The sequence below is a fragment of the Myiozetetes cayanensis genome, unplaced genomic scaffold (assembly GCF_022539395.1).
Source record: "Myiozetetes cayanensis isolate MyiCay16 unplaced genomic scaffold, myiCay2020 scf150, whole genome shotgun sequence".
Lineage (NCBI taxonomy): Eukaryota > Metazoa > Chordata > Aves > Passeriformes > Tyrannidae > Myiozetetes > Myiozetetes cayanensis.
This window is the reverse complement of record NW_026087160.1, coordinates 70,949-93,573: the sequence shown is the minus strand read 5'-3', so window position 1 is coordinate 93,573 and position 22,625 is coordinate 70,949. Positions and strand designations below refer to the sequence as shown.

The 22,625-nt window shown below is 37.6% G+C and overlaps 1 protein-coding gene across 1 annotated transcript in view; it reads left to right on the top strand.

The window, feature by feature from the left end:
• The first annotated feature begins 8,403 nt into the window (after positions 1 to 8,403).
• Positions 8,404 to 22,625, top strand: part of LOC126637594 (myocyte-specific enhancer factor 2C-like) — an 85,157-nt gene continuing 70,935 nt past the window's right edge. The window contains exon 1 of the mRNA XM_050310970.1: positions 8,404 to 8,981. The gene's annotated coding sequence lies outside the window, so the exon portion shown is untranslated. The remainder of the gene's footprint in view (positions 8,982 to 22,625) is intronic.

Sequence of the window (22,625 nt, the reverse complement as noted above, 5' to 3'; positions counted from 1 at the left end):
AACAATTACTTCTAAAAGGTGAGCCAACTATTGTGCAATTACATTTCATGGTCGCAGAGGTTACGAGGTCTTCTTCTCTTATCAGGAAGAGCTGTCAATCTTCAAAAGGCCTCCCTAAAACATCTAATAAATTTTTTTATATTAATTATTGGTTTTAAAACAAAAATACTAGTATTACAGCAGCACTTAGAAGACACATTTATGGGTCAACACTTCTGTTTGAAGCTGTTCAAATGCAAAACAGAAACATGAATTTAAAACTGAAGAGTTTGCAAACTCCTGAAACCAGTGCTTTTTCCTAAAATGTCCAGAGAATAACCTATTAATTCTTGATATCTGCATGAAAGCATATCTGTACAAAATAGTTTGCCAGCAATACCTTCATCCTCTCAGTCCATATACTAATCTACTGCTATTGTCTTCTATATTCAAATATCATAAAACATATGCAAATACCATAAAACACACTCTGTTAGAACAGGTTAGATCATTGACCATTAAAATTTATACATCATTTGTTCTAACTTGGGCTCCAGAAAGTGGTATGAAATCTGAAGAGGCATATTATCAGAGAAACAGAAAAAAACTATGCACTTATCTAAAATATAGCATAAATTCTAGTCTCAAAAAGTCCTGAGAACTGGTTTTTAATGAAAAAAAAAAAAACGGGGAATACTGTAACAGCTGAGTTTCATGTGCTACATTGGAATATGTATATATAGATGGAATAGGAAACCATAGTGGTTTTTAGCAACAGGAGATGAAGTTGACCAATCTTTTTTTTTCCCTTAGAACATGTTTGGTTTTGAATTTTGTTTGAATTGTGGCTAAGGGTCTATCCAAAACAAACCTCTACTTTGCTTGGCCCTCAGAATTATCATGAATTTCATTGTCTACACAGATGCAGATGCTGATCTAATTTGTAGCAGCTGCAGAATACTTAATTAAGCCTTTTCTGTCCATCTATGGCTGTCTGCTTCTGTATCACATCATCATGCAGAGCAAGATAGACAAAAGCTTGAGTGTCACACAATTAGCAAGGGAGAGCAATCATATTTTTTGTTTTGGGTTGTGTATTTTTTGGCAAAATATCTGAAAATATCACAATACCTTAGTCAGGCAATTCCATTTCTGGAAAATAGAAGGAATGCACAACCTAAAAAAATCCATCCCCTGCCCCCACCCAACTTTTTACAAAATGAAAAGGAATCACAGGGAGATTCTCTATATTCAATGGAGGGAAATCATATGGACAAATAAATGCGGTAGCAGGAATAAGAAGGGTGGATCTTACTTAAACACTCATTCAGAAACAATTTATGGGAGCCTTTCTTTTTGGAGATAAGCAAGAGAAACTGCCCTAGCAGGAACTTCTTTAGAAATACCCAGCTGATGGTAAAAAGGTTTAAAATTTCTAAAGCTGCATAAATGAACAATTAAATACAATTTTTTCTTAGTCTGCATCAATTCTAAAGGCTGTGAGAGATAACTCTTCTATATTAGCAATCAAGTTGAATAATAAAGATATTGTATTTCTTGGGTGAAGGCTGTTTAAAAATCTAGGTAGACTTTAATCACAGTTGTATTAAACCATACAGTAAATTACACTTCCACAAAATGCCTTGCTTTAAAAAAAAAAATATTCTGATGCTTCTGAGGCATATGAAGGTGCAGAATTATCAGACTGATGAACAGTAGTTCACGGAATGATAACATTTCCAAAATTATTCTTCAAATACATTCCTGTACTTAAACCCTATTAAGATGGGGAATTGATTCCAAATTTCCACTCTAAACTCATATTTGATCTATTTTTATATTTTTGCATAGGAAAAAAAAGCCCATTTAGCTTGAAATTTTACCTCATCAACTTTATGTCAGAAGAGATAAGGAAAGGAGTGTAGAATAGAAACTAGTTAGTGAGTTTGTCTGAGGCTGAAGTTTTGCTTGCCAATTTCTGACTACCACTGAAAAACTTCAAAACCCCTGGTGCATTTCTTTATGCAAGTCTAGACTCACATTTTTGGAGTCCCTAAATCTCAACAGGGGAGAGGTTATTAGGTTAAATTCTTCCTTTAGTTACACTTAAGTAAGATCACTGACTACAAGTGTTACACTCCCAAAATACGTACATGTATACATGAACTATATACATTTGGTGGAATGTTGTCATAGGATGATAAGGACATTTGAATGACTTACAGGGAGACAGTGGCCAGCACAGGAACAGAAGTTACAGCATACTCAGATTAATTCTGAGGCAGAAATAGGATCTGGGTGGCCACTGACATAGGGCTGAGCTCCCATTTTAGTGTCTCATCTCAACCTTCCAGAGTACACTGTATTTCAACAGACTGCAGAGAACTTTGGACATGCCACATGGACTCCACAGCATCCATGTTCCACACCAAGCACAAGATTCAGCATTTCTATAACTGTTAATTTCCTTCAGATGCAATTTTAGTCACATTAAAAAAAAAAAACCAAAAAAACAAACTTGCATACCTTAAGTATTACCTATTTCTAAAATGCATGTGTGGCAAACAAATAGAGTATCATTCGGCCCAAATCTGATTCAAGTATTAGTCTGTGTTGTCATTCACAAAGTAGTAAATACTACTATACTAAAAAATACTATTTTTACACTCTTTGGGACAATTTTAGTAATACGTACTCTTTAAACCAAAACTGTTGACTATATTCCTTAAAAGAACTAAGCTGACTATGAAGTTACCTCCTATCTCTAGTCTGAAAACAGTTTAAAAAGAAATAATAATAATAAAAAAAAGGCATTACAGTAAAAAGAATTCTTGGATAAAAATAATCCTTGGGCAGCTGTTTATGAGATATTTAAAGGACAATATCAATTTGCAAACTAGTTTCAGAAGCCGCCTTTGGTAACAATGAAGTATTTCATATTACTAGAACTGGATCAATTTAGCAAAACAAACAAGCCCCTTTTCATTGTTGACTTAGCGCATTTGGCAGTCTTTTTCTCTCTACAATCAGTCTCTTCCCTGCAAAGACACTTGAAAAATCTTAGTTTACTTCTTTTTCTTCTTTTTCCTTTTCCTTTTTTTTTTTTTTTTAAGGTAGTGGAGGGGAAATTGAAAAACAACAACAACAACAAAACAAAAACAAAAAACCCAAACAAACAAAAAAAAAAACCCCACAAAACACTTTCCAAAAGGCTATAAAGTAACAAATAATACCCCAGATTAGTTGACCTCCAAGCCCTCCATCGAGGCCTAAAACAAAATGATGATGCCTTTCCAGATGGTGCTACATCCCTCACCCCAGGGCTGCGACGCCGGCCTGCTGGACACGCCTCAGTCCGTGTGCCAGCACTGCCACGGGCTGCTGCAGCCTCACCAGCCCGGCCCCACGTGTGGGTGCACTCCAGTCCTCCCCTCTCCCCGGTTCCCACCCGCCCTGCTCCAGGGTGGCCTCTGTTCCCGGTTTGAGCTGACACGACTGGCACCCCGAGCCTCGCTGTCACTGCAGAGTGGTGCTTCTGCCTCCCAAACCAGTGACATGCATTCGCTCCAAAGGTCGGAGCGGTGGGCAAAGGCTGTGAACAGGCTACGGAGGGGGCCGATGGGGGCAGCTCTGTGGGCGGACGCCCAGCAGGTTTTTGCTTCAAGTCTCCCCCAGGGCCAGCCTTTGGTCAGGACTTTGCTATTCCCGTCCGGTCCCAAACAAGTATGGCCCCTCTGGGCTGCCTCTCTCCAGCCGCAGGGAGACAGCCGCGGCTCTCCCTCCCTCCCTCCCTGAGACCACCCGCTTTGCCGCTAGCCCGGCCGTACTCCCAACGCCCCCCGCGCCGCTCAGCGCCTTCCCAACGGAACAGGGGTAAGGAGGAGAACGAAGAGGACGGGGCGGCGATTGCTGCAGCGCCCGGCACCCCAAGAGATCTCGGGGACACCCCAGCAGCTCCCGAGCGACCCCGGACCACCCCGGGCGCTCACTGTGCCTCACGGCTGCCCGGCGCCGCCAGACGCCAGGGCCGCGGCGCCTGAGGACATGGGGCCGGGCACCGGGACATACCTGCTCCTGCCGTGCCTCCCGTGCTACTCCAAGCCCCTAGAAATAATGAGTCAATAAATAAATTAGGAAAAGCCCCGAGGCAGCAATGTGTCTGCAGGTGCGAGGGGTCGGGGCAGAGGCTCCTCCGGACCCAGTCGTTTCAGCGAGGACCCCTTTCCACAGCCACAGGTGCAGAGAAAAACGAGCATTTTGGGGTAAAAAAAGGTTCTCCCAATGCTACCCAGTGTCGCCTTCCTTGAGGCAGACCCGAGGAGATGTGTGCCTGAGTGTTGGCATCACATACACCTGCCATTAAAAGAATGATGAAATTAATATACCAAGCCTCAGCTTTACATTTTGGCCTGGACTTTTAAACAGGCATTTATTAAACAACACAATGGCTGTGTTTTTCAAAATGTGTGTTAAAGCATAAGTACCAACTGGAGGGTGGAGATTGCAATCAATAGTTTTGTAATTTTATTGATAGTGTAGCATCCCTAAGGTAGGATTCAGATGGAGTTTATAACAGTTTCTGAAAACGTCAAGTTACTTACAAGTAACTTAGGCCTAAGTGCACTTCAGTAAAGACTCATATTTTTCCACAGAAATTGTTTCATAAATCTCTTTAGGTATATTTAAGTATTATAGGTTTGCATTTTAATAATATGCTGCTTTTTGCTTTTAAACATTCAAGGTGCCGAAAAAGAATTGTAAACTGTGAAGTAACTACTATGGGAAAGATTAAGTAAAGCACTGGAGGCGGATGATTTTGACAATAAAGAGGGTGTATGTGGTGAGTGTTTAATATTTATTGCATTTAATATTACAAATTACTATTTATTATTTTGAGATTTATGTGAAAAGCAAAACCTGGAGAGCAAAACTCTACTGTGTTATATACTTACAGGTACTCCTGTGACAAAGGCTTTCTGTAATTATTGCTTGATGTGTGTAACACCATTTTAGTAATCACATGCCAATTTATTTAAAGTTAGTATGTCAGATGTGCCTACCTTGCAGATATTTTTTTGCAATTAAATGATTTTGCAAAGAATCATGTGCATGTCATTTCTTTGTAGTGGCTTTCAAAGTATTTAAATTGTGCTCCTGGAATATATATCCTATTATCTTTGAAATTATCTGAGTTTATATCTTTTTGTTCATTATGAAAGCATATGGATTGAGGGAATATTCTGAATGAATGAAGAAAAAATACAGTAGTGTTGAATAATCTTGTGGGGTAGATTAATCTATAGCCTCGATTTCTCTCAGGGTGGGTTGCTGTGGCAACCACCCCAGCTCTCTTTAAAATAATTTTGTAAAGCTCACTTCAAGCACTGCACCCAGCGTGGGCAAAGTTTAAAAGCAGCCAGACATGGGAAGAAGAGTTATACTGTGTTGCTCTTACAAATAGGGAGGTGGTGGAAGAGAGCAAGGCATGGAGTGGAGTGGGGTTGAGAAGAACTTTAAACAGAAAATAGAAACCAAGCCACCCCAGAGTTAAGATGCAAAGGAGTTGGATCATTTTATAGTAACCTCACTGCTTTTCAGTTTAAATGCCATTAAAGGATGTAAGCTGGCAATCTTATTTCTCCTTAGGGAAAGATGTGTTCTGGATCCACAAAAGAACAAAAATGGACTTTGATAATCACCTTCAAAGGAAATGTTACCTTGAGATAATCACACTTGTAAGGGAAAGAGATACTTGGATACACTCTTTGATAAAGCTTTGGAGATCTGATTTTATAATTATTACACTTTGACTGATGTCTCATCATTTAAAACACTGCGTGCCTCAGGTGGTGGATTGAGAAAAAAATAATTTTGTCAGCAGTTCTACACATGAACTCTGGACAGCAGAAAAGAGCAGATTTAACTCTCATGACAGAAATCTGAAAACAGTGCATTTGTGGAGCATCAGTAGAAGTGCAGAAACCAGAACAAAGGTTTTTCACTGCTTGAAATTATCCCAGATTTTTAAATGAAATGCAACAAATGAGAGGAAAAAAAAATCCAAAACTCTTCAAATGATACTGCATAAATTCATGCCTTATCTAACCCTGAGATGAGTAAGAAAGCCTGATCCCTCCCCTTATAACTGTTTGTCCATCTAGCATCTGAACCCTGTTTTAAAAATCGAGGTGTCTTTTACATGGGTTTGATAAATTGTACTCGTGACAAAAACTTGGCATGGTTTTAAGGTGCTCTGGAATGTGAAGGTCACAACTATATAAAGATTAGGCCACAAGTACCCACATGGAGGTGTAGCTGATGTTCCAAGCTGCTGTATACTTTGATTTTCTGAAATACTTGCTTACTCTAATAATTACTTTCAGAATATGACAGTGCTTGTCTTCTGTGCTGCCAGTCGAAGAGCTGTGTTACCAACTAACCAGAAACCAGGAAACTTACACATCCTGCACAAAATAAAACAGATGTCAGTCATTTTCAATTAGAGCAAAAAGTGTGAAGTCTTAACAGAGTTTTCTGGTTTTGCCACTAAGAATATACAAATATTAATGGATAGTTGGGTGCCACGCTGGGAGACCAAAATTGTCTGTAGAAGAGGCATAGAAAAGGTACAACCCATGTAACTGTTCCATGTTTCTTTCCTGCTGTGCTTCCCTCCAGACCTGAGACTGAGAAAGTATTTCTTCCCTAATGTTTTTTGGGCTCTGCTGCTGCCACTGCAGAGCGTATGCACCTCTTACAACCGTGTACAATGTGCTTGGCTCGTGTCTGGCTGCCTGTAGGTTCTGGGCACATCAGTATCACTATCTTTGTTGGTGTGGGTGCATCTGTACCATGTCACTGTCTGCCCATGGAGAGTTGTGCACTCTCACCCAGACAAAGCAGGGCACGATGAAATCCGCAGTATTCTCTAGGGATCTGCATTGAGAGCAATTGCGGGGTGCTTGTTAGAGCTGCTTGAGCTTTGTTTTGCTCTGACCATGCTTCTGAGCATCCATGTTTTAATAAGTATAGTTGTACTGAAAAGGTATTTATTCACTGTCAAATACTTTGAAAGTAGGTCAGTGGCCCAATGAGATGTTTATAGGGGAAAAGACTGCAAGACCTGTATTAAAATAACCCAAATATATATTTATCACTGTGTTTGAGTTCAGTCGTTTGGTTTTATCATGTGTGCTGTTCCTATTTCCAGTATCTTAATCTATCATAAAAATAATGGTCTGTGCCTTTACAAACTCCCTTGCTGCTCTCAAAGGATCGTAAAAGTTGGCTATCTGCATGGAAATTAAAACAAGTATCTGTAAGGTTCAGTTTTACTCACAAATTACCGCATGTGCTTAATCTGGATTCAAACTCCTATACAGTGCAGTCCTTTTAGTCTGGTTTCAGAAGTAAATGAACCTATTAAAAAAAAAAAATTATAAAGCCGTGTCCTCTCACACAGCGTGCTGCCAGTGCTGCATTTCTGCGGGTAAGCCTAACACGAGACTGTCTCTGGCAGCCGGCCGTGGCCGGGACCCGCGCAAGGAGGCGAGCGGTCCAGGATCCAGTCGGTGCTCCCCGTGGGGAAAGTGCCTCTGCGCCGGCGCTGGCCTGGCACCGCTCCCCACGCCTCGGGAAGCGGAGCGGGATGAGTTGGGGAAGTTGGGCGGCTCAGCGGGCGAAGGGCTCGGGAGGGGGAGCTCGGCCAAGGTGCGAGGGGCTGGGCGGGAGGTCTGTGGGGAAGGAGGGGAGGGCCGAGGGGCCGCAGCCCCGCTGCGCTCCGGGGGCGGTGCAGGAGCCGGCGCCCTCCGGGCCGCCCGGCGACCACGGGCTGGCTGTGCCCCCTCTCGGCGCCCGCCCCGCCCGCAGGGGGCGAAGCCGCCCCGGGGGTGCCGTCGCCGGCACACCGGGGTGGTGACTCGCAGGTTCGGCTCGAAGCCCCTCTGCCCCGCAGGTCCGGCGGGCGAGCAAGCTCGACCACCGCGGTCCCCGGGCACCCCGTCCGCGGATGTGCTGCCTCGGGCGGAGCGTGGTCCGACCCCGCGGCCGCCCTGCCCTGCCATGCCCTGCCCGCCCTCGGTTTTCTGCACTGCCATCACCAGGAGGGGGGAAACGCGCACCGGCTCGCCGCCTTGTCTTCGCTCAGTATAATAAAGGATTGTCATTAGGTTTGCGTGTGGCATATGCCATTACCCCCACCGTAGAACTAAAATTAGCAAAATGTCAGGAATGGAAAGATTGATTCACCCAAGATGCAATTATCATTTAAAAAGTGCTTGATTGAGGTGCTGATGCTCAGTGATTTATTCTGCATACCATATACATAATTAAAGTACTGTAGTGGAGCAATTTATCAATCTAGTTTAGACTAGAGGGGCAAGGAGCTGCTGCCGCTGCTGCTGCTCTATGTTTGTTTTATTAAAACGCTTTGGGGATCTGATCCCGCCCCCTTTTTGCAAGAGTGAAACTGATTATTTCTCCAGCTCGGGAGGAGAGAGTCATTCGTTTGGGATTGTGGGAGAGGGAGAGAAATAGAGACACAGAGAAGGAGAAGAAAACGGAGGAAGAGAGAGCGAAGCAGAAAAGGACACCTCATCAGGCGTGTAGTTTGAATCCCTTTCTCGCCTCCCCCTTCCCCTCCGCGATGTTACAAAGGCTGTGAGCTGTTCGCCTTTTCCCATTCGCCTGCTGTCACTTCCTTCCTGGACGATCTCAGGACGAGTCCGATTACTTTTAATCCGACCAGCAGCTCAGCCACTTTCTCCTCCTCCACGCTGCACACACGCGCACACGCGCGCACACACACACAGATACACCAGGCATCTTCTGGCTGCTTATTGGATTGACTTTGAAGGTTGTGTGTGTGATTCAAGGCGGCTGCATGTTGAACCAGGTGGTGAATATTTAAGGCTGGAAGAAGTAAAGGGATTTTTTCTTTTTCCTATGAAAGGAAAATATCTGAAGGACTAGTGTGATCATCCAAACAGCTAAATGTTTATAATGTAAGTACATGTGAAATTCAACATCGGACTAAAATATAGTGGGCATGGTACAAAAGTCCTAGGTACATTTCCTATTGCGTTTGAAAAATGTATCAGTCATGTTATGTGGATCGAGATTGCTTGCACATTTTTTAAGTGTATGATGGTGCAGTTGTTTAATATTAACTTGTTAGACAAGTAACACAGTTAAATCACAGTCTAGTAAATTATTGCTGACTTGTCAGTATCAGTGTCATAAGTGTTTAAACTTTGATAAAGTTAGTTTTCATTATTTGTGTGCTTGATATTGAAGTGTTGGAAACTTATTTGATTTAAATAGTTCACTAAAAGCTATGACCTTGCAGTGCATGCACTCTGATTTATCAGACTAAGGAAGCAATCCAGTTTGAGTGAATGTTCTTAAACTTCATTTTATCATAGGCTCTCCAGTTCTTGAGTTTAGGTAGTGCGTGCTTGCAAGTGTTTAACTTTATGCATCTTTCATCTGAATACTTAAATTTGTGTTGGAAAGACCCCTTGCACTGATATGGGAATTTAAATCATGGGCTGCAAACCTCTTTTGTAATAGTATGCTTTGGTCTTTACACGGTACTTTGAGTAATCTTTACATTTTTTGACACAAAGGAGTAGAGCTAATCAGCCTTACAGAACTGGCTGGTGTAGTTGCAGTACAGTTATTTACAGGCTAAGATAAAGTTTAATGTAAATGATAGACTTATAAGAGTATTGGTGCATTATGTAATACTTAGTGTTTGCCATAAAACTTAGTGTGACCTTTTGTAAGCCTGAAAAACCAAACAAATATAAAGACAAACTAATAATTCCCCTTCTCAAAAAAAAGAAAAAAAAAAAAAAGGAAAGAGCAAAGCAGCACATGGCAAAACAAAACTTAATGAATTATTGTGGATACCTAGGCATTGTGTTTTACACACAATGTGTTGTATTTTCTTTATTGTATATTATAGTTGTTATTACCAAATTCCTGCATTCTCATATTAAATAAATACTATAATACTCAATTTAAGACTAAGGATGTGATAATTAAGCAGAGAAAGGCACTTCACCAGTGTTTTACTGGTGATCAGAAAAGAATTGCTTTGACACAAAATTTTCCTAGCACATATGTGACGATTAGCTTATTGGCAAATGTCCTAGTTTCATATCTTTACTTTAAAATAACTCCAAGATGAGTGATAAATTATATTAGATGCAACTGTGTCTGGATTTTTTTCATTGGCACTTTTCTGGTTATTGTGGTTGAAGAGTAAAGATGTTTATATGGAGTATAAAAACTAAACCCTAGAGGCTTGGCAGGGCATGGAAATATTACCACCTGTGAACAGGTACTAGCCTCTGTATTTGAGGCTGTATACATACATACTGATTTCCAGGCGAATGGGTACTTTGGGGATTTGTTCTTTTGTATACTACTTTTGTTATCTGATTTCAGGTACCTTACATGAAGTAAAAAAACCTACAAAACTTTCTTACATTATCTGTTTTCTTAAAATACCCGTTATATGATTCTTTCTATATCAACGAGTACATAGTTCATACTGCGTCTAACACTGAAGTCTGTGCTCATGTTCAAGTTCCTTTGGAAATGATAGAAAAATTTCCTGAAGAACTTAAGACAGTGGCCCTTAATTCAGGGTGTTTATGTTCCTTGTCGTACACGGACTTTTATTTTAGAAACTTGGTGTTGATATATATTTTTACCAGTATACCCTACATAGCAAGTATGAAAAGATAATTCTGGGACCTGAACATAGAAACCTTCTTTCATGCAAGCAGTTCCTACAAAACTAGTCCAACTGCCAACACTGAGACTTGTGTGAAAATGAGCATGTCACAGGGATAATGATCTACAGGATCAGGCCCCGAGGAGACCTAAACTTCTTGCCTGTCCCAAAGCTCTCACAGGACAGAGATGTAAAGAATGTCAGTTTTAATGTCCTTTAAAAGAATGCAAGGATCAGACACCATCTGTATTCTCTTAAGATTAATTGACCAAGAAAAAGGAAACTTAAGTTTAAGAGCTTTTTAGGAATTGGCAGTAAATGATGAATAGTGTGTGAGAGAAGTCTTTTAAAGGGGTATGTTCCTGAACTGCTAGTTTTGGAGCATCAAAAGAAAAGTCCTACAAATACTTTTCTTACTGTGATTTTTTTCCCCCCAATATGGGATCAGTACATTTTTCTTACTTTTTTTTAACATTTCATCTACCTGCAACATGTATATTCAAAACCAGAGATACCTGTCTTATATGGTTCTGTTTTTTAAAACACCTAAAATATTATAGACAAAGAGGAATTAAGCTTTCTGAAGCTTTTCCCAAATGTTTGCCTAAGAAAGGTTTTGATAACTCACTATTCAGTAGATAAATGTAATTACATAGAAACTTAGGAACTGAGCAGGAGTTGTTAATAGAACAATTTTGCCAACTTATTTTCTTTTAATTTTACTTCTCTGTAACAGGTTAATTTATTGTTCACCAGAATAGTTTAGTTCCTCTTCAGAGACAGCTAAAGATATTTCTACTTCTCATTCAGCAGGAAGTCATTAATTGCTATTAATTACTTGAAAGAAAAAGCATTTGATATATAGGTTTCATTTTTACCTGTTTGACATCATTGCTCTACATTGCATGATAATGTATCAAAAATCAAGTGCCGATACTCTTTTGAAAACACTGATGATGATGATGATGAACCTACATAAAGTTCTGTATATTTTCAAGGATTTTGTAGTCCTTGCTCCAGCATTTTGAATAATAACCAGAACATTTATATTTGTGATGTATTTAAAATTTTTCTATATGATTCTCTATATTAAAATTTTTCTATATGATATCAGTAGAGAGATTTTGCTACATTCTCATTTAGGCTCTGTAGTAACTCAGGTATAAAACACAGAAAAATTATATATGTAAGTCTGAACAGCTAGAAAACTTCAATTTTTAAGAGTAAGGCTAGAATTCTGGTATTTGAAAAGGATAAAAATATAATTTTGCAACCTATTTCAGGAACAAAATAGGCTGAGAAGTTCTCTGGTCAGCAAACACAACTGATGGTGCAAGTAAAAAATTGAAAAATTGAATTTCTTAATTTTCTATTTTTAAATGTAATTGTTTGGGTTCTCTGACCATCTTTAAGGTCATTTTCTCAGAACTGGTGGTCAATGCTGCATGTGGACAGGTGATTAAAAGCAAGTGTCTTCAACCCTCCACTTTAATGTCACTATCTCATTGACTGCAGTGCAGGAAAGCTTGTCTATTCACTGGGATCTGTCATCTTTAGGAAATCAGACCAGCTTATAGAGGCGATTCACAAAACCAACAGTGACAACAAAGTCTTATGTGCCTTACAAAAGAAGGATTAGGCAGTTCACATGTCATTGTGATTGGGCAGAGATAAAAGCTGATTGCTGCAGCATGGCAAGACACACTTCAATTTTAATTGATTATTTTATGAGACATCTATAACTCTGTTGCTTAGTCATTGTTAAATGCAACTCGAAGCAATGAAAACTCAGTTTTGACATTACTAATTTTGCATGACTTTTCTGTGAAAGGTAGAGCCACTTGTAGCATTGTTACGCAAATTTTATGAATGCTGTTTAATACACCACTTTTAGGAAATATAATTAAATTTCAATAGATTAGTATTATGGGATTTTTTTTAAAAATGTTTTTGTCTAGATGATATCCCATAAACAGCAATTAAAAGTTCTTAAAAGTGCTTAGGACTTAAAAATCCCTAGGCACTAAAAAGTGCCTAGGACTATATTAAATTCACTGCACTTACCCTATTAAGGGCTTACAAGAAAATTTATTAAACTTTATAATATTGAAGAACAAATAAGTCATTTTATTCTGTTATTTTTTAAAATGTAATGTGTTGTAAAACTACTCGTGTTGCATATGTGAACGAAGTAGTCTGATTTGAAAATAGTTAAGAAATTAAATGTTGTCCCTATATTATAAAGTATGTCATTTATCAGTGAGAATAGAGAGCTTTACCTATCTGCATAATTTAGTTATAATGTACAGCCTTTAACGTTTGGAAGTATGAAACTTGCAAGCTGATAACTTCTATGCTAATTTCTTACCATTTTTCAAAGGAATTCCTTTTTTTACCCAACTGATGCCTCCTAGTGTTTCACATAATAAAACACTAATGAGTCAACCATAAATACAAACATTGTTTTTTCATTGTCTTCATCTTCTGTGATACATAAAATTAATATTTATGTATTTAATTTTGTATGTGTTCTTGTAATCAGACAGGAAACTCACGTAAATTCAGATGTTTCATCTTAGTGGATACTGAAGGTGCTTTTTTGTTTTCTTTCATTCTAGATTTGCCTAGCTGTATTTTGAAAAGTTTAAGTTATATAAAATACATTTTCTTTTTCTACTTTTGTTTCTTATGTGCATTAAACCAACTTCTTAACAACGTATTATTAGGCTCAAATACAAATTTTAAAAATTGGGTAGGGTCATACTTTAAAAATAAGCCTTCAAAATAGGCAATAAATGCAGTTATAGAACTGTTTGAAATATCCTGATGTACCTCACAGCCAAATAAAATGAAAAAGACTGATCTGAGACACACTCACTCACTACAGTCCTCAAAGAACAGTTGTCACATTTTGTAACCATTCCTGGTTATTTTACTGCCTTGTAACAAGAAAACTGTATTAAGACAGTCTTCAAATTCACAAAATGGGCACCTTACTCTTTTAATGGTCTATTTGCATTATCAGTACTTCGGAAAAGGCATTCATGTGCATAAAATATTGAAATGGAACTTGAAGTGGTAAAGACTGAAATACAGTGTCCTTTTCTTACAAGTGCATTCTGATCTTATAACTAATTAATAACTAAAAAAAAACCTCAACAGTATCATAAAACAGTAGAATTTTTTATTTTTATTTTAAATTTAAGCATGTAGAGTTATCTAGCATCAGTGTGACAAAATAAAACTTACAGTCCTCAGCTGTATATTGAATCTGTCAGGTTCGGTCTTACAATGATACAGAAGCAGCCAAAATTTAGCACACTCTTGCACAAGTTAATGTCACACAGTTTTATGTTAAGTATGAGATCAATTTGATGATGACACTGATAATAAAGCCTATTATTCTTAGGCTTTCAAGAAAAGTGGAATTCCTAGGTACTTGTTCAACTCAGGGAGTTTTAAAGAAAAATAGAGTGGGTTTGCAACTGAAATATCAAAGTTTAGCAGTTAATACAGGTAATAAAAATTTGTATCTTCTCAATGAAAGTATGGTAAATTTAGGTACCTGCTTACAGATAAAATTCTCACAGAATACAGAGAGTTAAAATCTGTATATGCAGATCTTGGTAATGGGAATTACTATTTGGTTTTAGAATATTTTAAAAATGAAGATTTTAGAATTGTGTTTTGCCACCAGCCCTGTTTTCTCCCTGTAGTTTTAAAGCGCAAAGAGACTTTTTCGAGATCTGTCCTTTATTTAATCCACTAAACATCACATCGAAGCCTAGCCTTTAACACTTCCTCACATATTGAAAGTATTTCAAAGTATGCAAATGGCACCTGTTATTCAGCCAGGAAAGCTAACATGCTAGTAATAGCCTTTTCTCATGTAGTTACATGGCTTCGTCCCTTGCAAAGAGAAAACAAATTTGGAAAAAAATAGAGGGAAGCATAGAGAAAAAGAATCTTTAGGCATTTCAAGTTGTTACTGTGAAATACAGCCAACCAGAACTCCACCTAGCATTTTCACCTGGTTTCTTTGGTTGGTTGGTTTTTTGGTTTGTTTTTTTTTTTTACATATAGATTGCAGAAATATGTCCTAGCGAATTCTACAGGTGCCTTATCTCATTTAGAACCAGATCTTGGTACATTATCTGAGAATTATTTTTATACTGTATGGAATACACTCTGGCACAATATGAATTCAGTAATCATGCCAGTGGGGTGTGTAGCCTAGGCCCCATTTGTAATCCCCTAAACTGGTGATTTAGCAATCTCCAGCTCCAGCAGGGTGGATGTACTTATCTCTACCTTCTGCCACCTTCCATGACACTGGAAGGCTGCAAGAGTTCAAGTGAAGAGAGCTCCAGAGATCCTGGCCAGTACAGCTGGTCCATGAAAGTCAGTCAGATTCTGCTGCCTTCGTTTAAGTTAACCATAAGGCAGCCTACAGATTAGGATGGAATTGAACAGATGGCATAAAGCTCTGCTGCCTCCTTTTCCCAGGTTATAAAGCTGATATGAAACTTTGAATTAAATCTAACAGGTCTTCTCTGATTCCTATTTCTTCAGCTGTATAATTAATCAAGTGAAGTTTATAGTAAAAATTATTAACCAAATACCAGCACAGGAATTCACCTTAAATGTTTCCATCTTTCACCTCTCATACTACAATCACAAGATGTACAGCTAAGTAAACTGAATTAAAAACATTATTTTTGTTTGCTTTTATAGATACAGGATGCATACCACTTGTGGAACTCATGCTCAGTTAAATTTCACTATTTACTTTTAAGTGGTCAATCAATAGCTGTTAGCAAAGTATGTACAAAGGACAAGGAGGAAGGATTGTGAAATTGTTTATAAAACAGATTTGCACAAGTAAACTTAGTGCAGAACATTGTCCGTGTGTAATATTACTTCTAGTAATATAAAAAAATATGTGACACAGTAGCATGTGGTATTCATGTGATTTCTAACAAATTCTTCCCCCTACTGACAAATACCTTTTGATACGACACTATGTTCGAAACAATGGTGCATTATTTTAGTCCATATAACTTAGTTATCGTTGGATCATGAAAGAAATTACAATGTTCCAGAACATATTCACCTGAGTAAGAAGCTAGACTGCAGCACTTTTCATTTGAAAATTCAATATGAACTTCAGTGAAGATTGTTTTAAGTCTTTTCATTAGAGCTGGACAGAAAAGTTGTCCCTAAAGATTGGGGGAGGGCATTGTAAAGAAGCAACAGGACACTGAGGTTCTGTGACCATCCTGTAGTGCTGGCCCACACATTCCCTTCAGCCTGGCATTTTTAGCCTCAGACTTGTGCTGCCAAGGACTCCCATCTGATTGCCATATCCCACGGGAATGCCTCAGCAACTATTAGAAAAAATTTAGTACAGTGAGGATATTCTGTGAAACCAGCAGGAGACAGTATGTTCTCTAGACTTATCCTCAGGCCGGCTTTATCTCTGTCCATCTGTGTCCTGAACAAGTTTCTGAGTATGAGAAGTGGAAGAAACAGCAAAACGGGGAAGGCTTTGAGGAAGGTTAGGAAGAATGTTGCTGTGATATATTTGGTAAGATGGTATACAAATGGAGGAGTGGATAATGCATAGAAGTTGAACTTAAAACCTTAACCTTGCAGAGTTTTTTCATCAAAAATTCCTGTTGAAGTGTATAGAATTTGTCTTGTTGTGAGTAATCGTTAATTGTTGCCGATGTAAGGGAGTGTTCTTAATAATAATGATTGTTGAAATATGTTCTATAGCTATAAGGAACTGATCTTTGAAGCAGTATTTGAAGAGAACCTGTTTTATCCACAGAATCCTGGAGAAATGGTTAGTTCTTCCTTTATCTTGCTTATGTGTATTAGGTGAAGACAAGGAATTGATGTAGCAGAAGTATGAGAAAAAAATCAAGGTTACTACCCTGTTGCAATATATGAAATCTGCATATTTACTAAAATTCTACATGACACATTTTTTATTTCAGAATAGTGAGCTGGAGGATTGCATCCATGCAGTGGCATACAAAATGTATAGCTTTTGTGCACATAGACAAATTTTAGAGATGAGAAATATGACCATAAATGTTGATAAGAGCCTCTGGACTGGTATGGTCATTTAAAACTAAAGCAAAATTTCATTCATATTTTTGGGTACATGCATTTAAAAATGTGGAAATAATTTAAAGTTACATTTTAAATATGTATTAGTTAGAAAGTATTTTTCCAGTTTAGTCTTAAAAGGAAACTTGATTTAATGATTGACAAGCTACCTATTAAAGCAGAACTGCCTGTAATAATACGTATATGCTTGGTAGGTAGAAATCTGCATATCTTCACTGGGATGACAATAGGATCTGGTGTTTCTGTTTTATTGTTGATGTTGCAGTAAAAAAGATTATGCATGGGATAGAAACAGAAGAATGTTCTTCTACATGTCCTATAATATTGGCATACAAGTTGAAAATTGGACAAATATTTTTGTGGATTTTCAAAAACTTGTTACTGAGAAAGGAAAATGAGAATCTATCTTCAGTATAGGTTACAGTGCATAAATCCTTATCCAGAACATTGCATTTAGTTCAGTTATGATTCTAGTAGATATTGCCACAGGCTCAGTGTTACATTCTGTGGTGATCTACAGAATAGCCATCCGGAAAGCATCCTTACTGGGTGCTATCTTTTCTGGAATTTCATGTTTTTAAAACTTTTATCAGGGATATGATGGTGGTCATAGGCATAATGCAAATCTTTACAACAACTACAAGGCAAGCAATACTTAAACTGCTATTTTTGCATGGCAGTTTTAATGCTATTAGGATTTTTCCCCCTACTTCTAATCATGTAGTAAAATGCACAAGGATTTTTCAATGAATGCTGAATATGTTTTTTTATTTAACTTTTGTTTTACCACTACATAACAGCACTATCTGATGTAGCAAAAAGAGACATGACAAAAAAAGAAAAGATAGTGTGGTCTGTTTCTGTTCTGAAGAGCAGAACTTGTCATGCATGTGGACAAGTAGTGATCTTCTGGAGCTGCTTTCTGTTACAAACCACTAAAAGTCACTACCTTAAAACACATTTTCTACCACATTTTTATGTCCACTATTACAGGCAAACCCGTCATGAGAGCATCACCTTTTGGACTACTCCAGCAGGGCATGGAATGACACTCCTACAGATTTCTGATACAAAGTAATTTTGAGAATAGTCAGGAAGAAAGTATTTGTTTGCTGCTTTTGCTCTACTGTTTTCCAGATGTGATCAGATGGAGGAAGCTGTTCCACTAATGGATCAAAAGATTGCTCTGTGAATTAAACATCATCTTAAAAATCCATGCTTGATAGACATAAGTTCAAAATGCAATGTAGATATATCAAAAAGGCCTCTTTAAAGTCACAAGGAGTCTAAAGATGTATAGTTTAGTGAGATTCTGCTGCTGATACTTGTGAAAGAAAGAATCATCAGCATTCTATTTTCATACATTGATCAAAATCCTATTCTTAAATGCAGAATAGTTAAGTATATACCCACTGTTGTGTCTGTTCACCGAGTACATTTTGAATATATCATGACCTAAACTAGGTATCTAAAGTACAGGTTTTCTACTGAAAAAGTCAACATACAGCACATTCAGTTCAAAAGTGTGTTTTAAATTTTGAGCAAGTTTCTAGAATGTAAAAATCTCCAGCACCACATGCAACCCATAGGTAACAATTTCTAAGAGAATCAGGAAGTAGAATCCTTCAATATGAATTTCAAAACTTAAAAATAATAGATTTAAAAAATATATTGTTAATTCTAATTTTTCAATTCACTAATCATCATCACCAAAAAGATACTTGAACTTTACTTGAGGCAACAGATGCAAGGTAAAAAAATCTGCAAACAAAGCACAGTCCAGTCCAGTGGACAACAGTCCAGTGCATACAAAGGGACTCAGAACCCCTAAATGTAAATTTTAAATGAAACCTGCAAACTTTTTTACCTTTTTTTTTTTTTTTTTTTTTTTTTTTTTTTTTTTTTGGGTGCAAGTTTATTATGCAACACCTCAGTTCTTCAAGGGCAAAACATGGATGAAAATTGTCAAGTTTACTAAGGTACTGTAAAACCTAAAATTTGTGCCAGTATGTATTCACATAATTAGAAAGGACTTAGGTCAACACAAAAAAAGGAAAAATCAGGTTTTACTTCACTGTGTCCTGTTGTCTACTGGAACCCACATCCCCAGATTAAGTCTATAAATTCTTTATCAAAACTGGTTTAATTTGTATAGTAGAAATTCAGGAATTGAGAAAGCTGATTGGAAATACTTTCTACCCTTAATTTAGAGCAGTTAATGGAAAATTCTGTCTTTCTGGAAAGGTCCTTTATCAGTTAGCTATAGGATATTCTGGGAGAAAGCTACTCGTTACCAAATGTGAGGCCATCACATTTTTGTATAGGTAATGAAATATTCATAAATGAAGGACTGTAATTGAGTCATGTTTCACTGGAATGCCATAATTTCTTAGCTATTAACTTAGTCTCATTCTCTTTTATCTCTCTTACTGAAAAAATGCAAGTCTTTCTGTGTTTCTCATCTGTAAAGTAACTTAAAACTAGTTTAAACAACTGCAATTCCATGCCATCTTTCCTATTGTATTGTCAGAAAAGTTGGATTTTACTTTTTAAATGCAATGTATAAGAAGAATATTCTTTTTGTTTTAACTATACATTTGCAAGTGTATTATCTAAATATGTGAAACTGGATTGTAAATGCTTCTGTGAAAGTCTTTCACGATTTTTAGTGACCTCATTCTTTCGAGTTTGTTTCTTGAACTGAGACATACCATGCCTAGCAAAGCTCTGAAATCTAGGATAGGAGCTAGGAACATGAAGAGGTGTTTGAATATGAGGACAATGAGCATGCTGTAAATGAGTAGTGGATTGATTATAGCTTCATTGAGACAGCAAGAACAGCTTCAGGGTGCAATAAATCTCTCAGTCTACTTAAGAGTGTTTAATAAATCTAGATGAGAGCAAATAGATCAAAAATAGCCATTATGTGCATGTTTCAGTCGTCTTCAGGAGAGCTTGGGTGGTCCTTTAGGAAAGACCTTGTGGTCCTTTAGGAAAGACCTTGTGGCCTAGCCGGCCTACCTCTTCAGCCAGTTTATTGCATAGCTAATGTGCCTGCTGAATATGTGGGTGTGAATCCTAACCTGATTTCCTGACCACATTATTATGCTTGAATAAATGAAGAAGAATAACAACCCTGGTTTAAAAGTTGTGCCAATATTCAGTCTTGACTAGTATATATCCAAGAGCTTGACACAGCTTTTAATTTATAAAAATGTGCTGGTGCCTTTTCCTTTTCTTTCACTTTAATTCAGAAATTCTGATTTCAAAAATATGGAGAGAACTTTTATTCACATATATTAATATATTTATTTTTAATATAGCAGTTTAACAGTATTCCAGGTGTAAGTGTATATATGACACTCTGTCCTTTGCTCGTGCATTCTAGCATAAATCCACTGACTTGATGACCTACTAAAAACTGCTTTATATACAGAATTCTTGCTGTTAATTAACATCCACCTCTTTTTCTCAGTTCCACTCTGACTCTTTCTCCAGACTCATTAGAAACAAAGGTACCATTTGAATAGACTATTTCAAAAGAAGATCTCCCTATCTTTCTTCTGGACCACCCTGGGAAGAATGTGTCAAGATCTACCACTTCTTTGATCAAGAGAATTATAAGCAGACTTAAGCAGTTTTTTAAGTCCCTGTTGGGGATTAAAGTCTGTACGTGTGTGGTTGCCATTCACACATCCTGAAATGAGATGGTACATAAAGGTTCATAATATGCTATTCTAGAGCTTTTCTTTAGCTTTTCTTTTCTTTTTCTTTCTCTGCTGGATGTTAATTGTATTATGTAGTGATCTGTATGGGTTCTATAAAGTCAAAAGAATTCCATTTTGCTAGTGTGATTCTGAGGTACTGTTAGAATATCGAATAATCACTCTAACAGAATACATATAGGCTGAGACCACTGGCTTCATGAGACTTCCAGGTGCTCCAGATTAGTTGAGATGCTCAGGGTATTAGGTGCTATATTAATCTTCACTAAGCTGGCAATCACATCTTATTGCTGATGTCTAAGGCAAAACAGTGTATGGAACATCAGAGCAAAATTCAGAAATGTTTGTATGTCCTTGTAACTGAAATAGTGTTCTCTTACAACAAAACAAAAAAAAAAAGGTTCTTCCATATTTATTTGGTCTGTCTTCAAGTGATTAACCAAAAGGGAAGCAATGTAAGTTACTTTACAGCTGAAATAAAAGATTTTACAGACTCAGCAGAATTTCTGAATTCTTTCCTATGCATAAGCATGTAGTTCTCTTGCCATGATGAGTCAATAGCTGGGGAGTGCTTTCTAACTCTTAGTGAAGATCAGGTTCTCCTTTTATGTGCAAACACACAGCTACCGCTATTTGTAGTGGCAATTCTGTACTGTACTGACAACTGTAACTCACTGATTCTTTTTAGAGCCATCTTGGACTCTCAATCCACGTAATCAAGAGTGTAACTTGAGAGGATAAAAGCAGCAATAGCAAAGCTGACTCAACCACCATTTGTGCTAATTTAACTTGTCAGTCACCCTCGTCCTGTAATGCTAGAGTATTAGCAGGTTATTTGCTTAATGTCAATTTTAGGTATAACGGTATTTTTGTCTGAGAGCATAGCTAAGCACAGGAAGGGTATTCTAGCATCTAGGATAGCATTTGGGCAGTGTGGATTTAACTTTTTCTTCCAGAACCTATTTTAGATGATAGTGAGGATTTCCCTTTGCTGGTGCATCAATTCCCTCTCTGTTGAATGAGATGGTATTTCCCTGAGGCAAATTCTGTGTGACCCAAACACTGTGATAGTGGTGTCCATATGAGTACCATAGGGAGTAAACAAGACGATGTAGACATATAAGTATGTAGTGGCTTTTGGAGAGTTACAGTCTAAAGCAAAGCTACAGACTTTTAGGTAACTTCACTTATGTTAGAGAGCCATTTTAATTAAAGTTGAGAAGTTTCTACTTCTTTCTGTCCATTTTTCTTCTACTTCTTTAGTAGTTGTGCCAAGGTATCCATGTGTGTTTCTTCCACTGTCATCTGGCTCATTCCCAGCAGATGCACACAATCTGTTTTGCTGTCACTGACAGGGCTCAGTTTATGGAAAGAATGTGGCAGAACATGCTGCTGTAGTCACTTATACAGGATTCTCTTTTCTAAAAAGTAACTGAGAATAAATTCATTCTTTTTAATTTTTCTTTTACATATTGTTCAGTGATAGGGTTTTATCCAGGCTACTTGGGTTAAACAGAGTATTTGTTTAATATCTTAGCTTTCTTTATAATTTCTCGTTTATAAAATATAAATTTGCCAATTATGTGTATGTAGGAAATCATCACAGAATGTTGACAGACCTCAGTTTCAAATGGTAGCAGTAATCCTGACCATTTTTGGAATACGTGTAATATTCCCAGCTATTTTAGAATAGGATTTACTCTAAATTTTATAGTACAAATATTCCAACTTATAAATAATCCTGCTCTTTCAAAGATGTGGACTTTTAAGTATTGTGAATATATCTGAATCATACAAAAGAATTTTTTATAAGGTCATTGTGTGTTCCTTCTCATGCAAAGTAGTAGTCAGTAAAAGGCTGAATAGATACAAATAGAAAAATGAAATTTTACTATTTTGGACTTTGCTGGCAACAGAATGAAAGCTTTACACTGTATGTTGTTGCACATTGTTGCAGTGTAGTAACAGCTACAGGTCCTAGCAGAGATTAGGGCCTATAGTGCATGATGCTGTGGCTGAGGCATTAACAATATGAACAA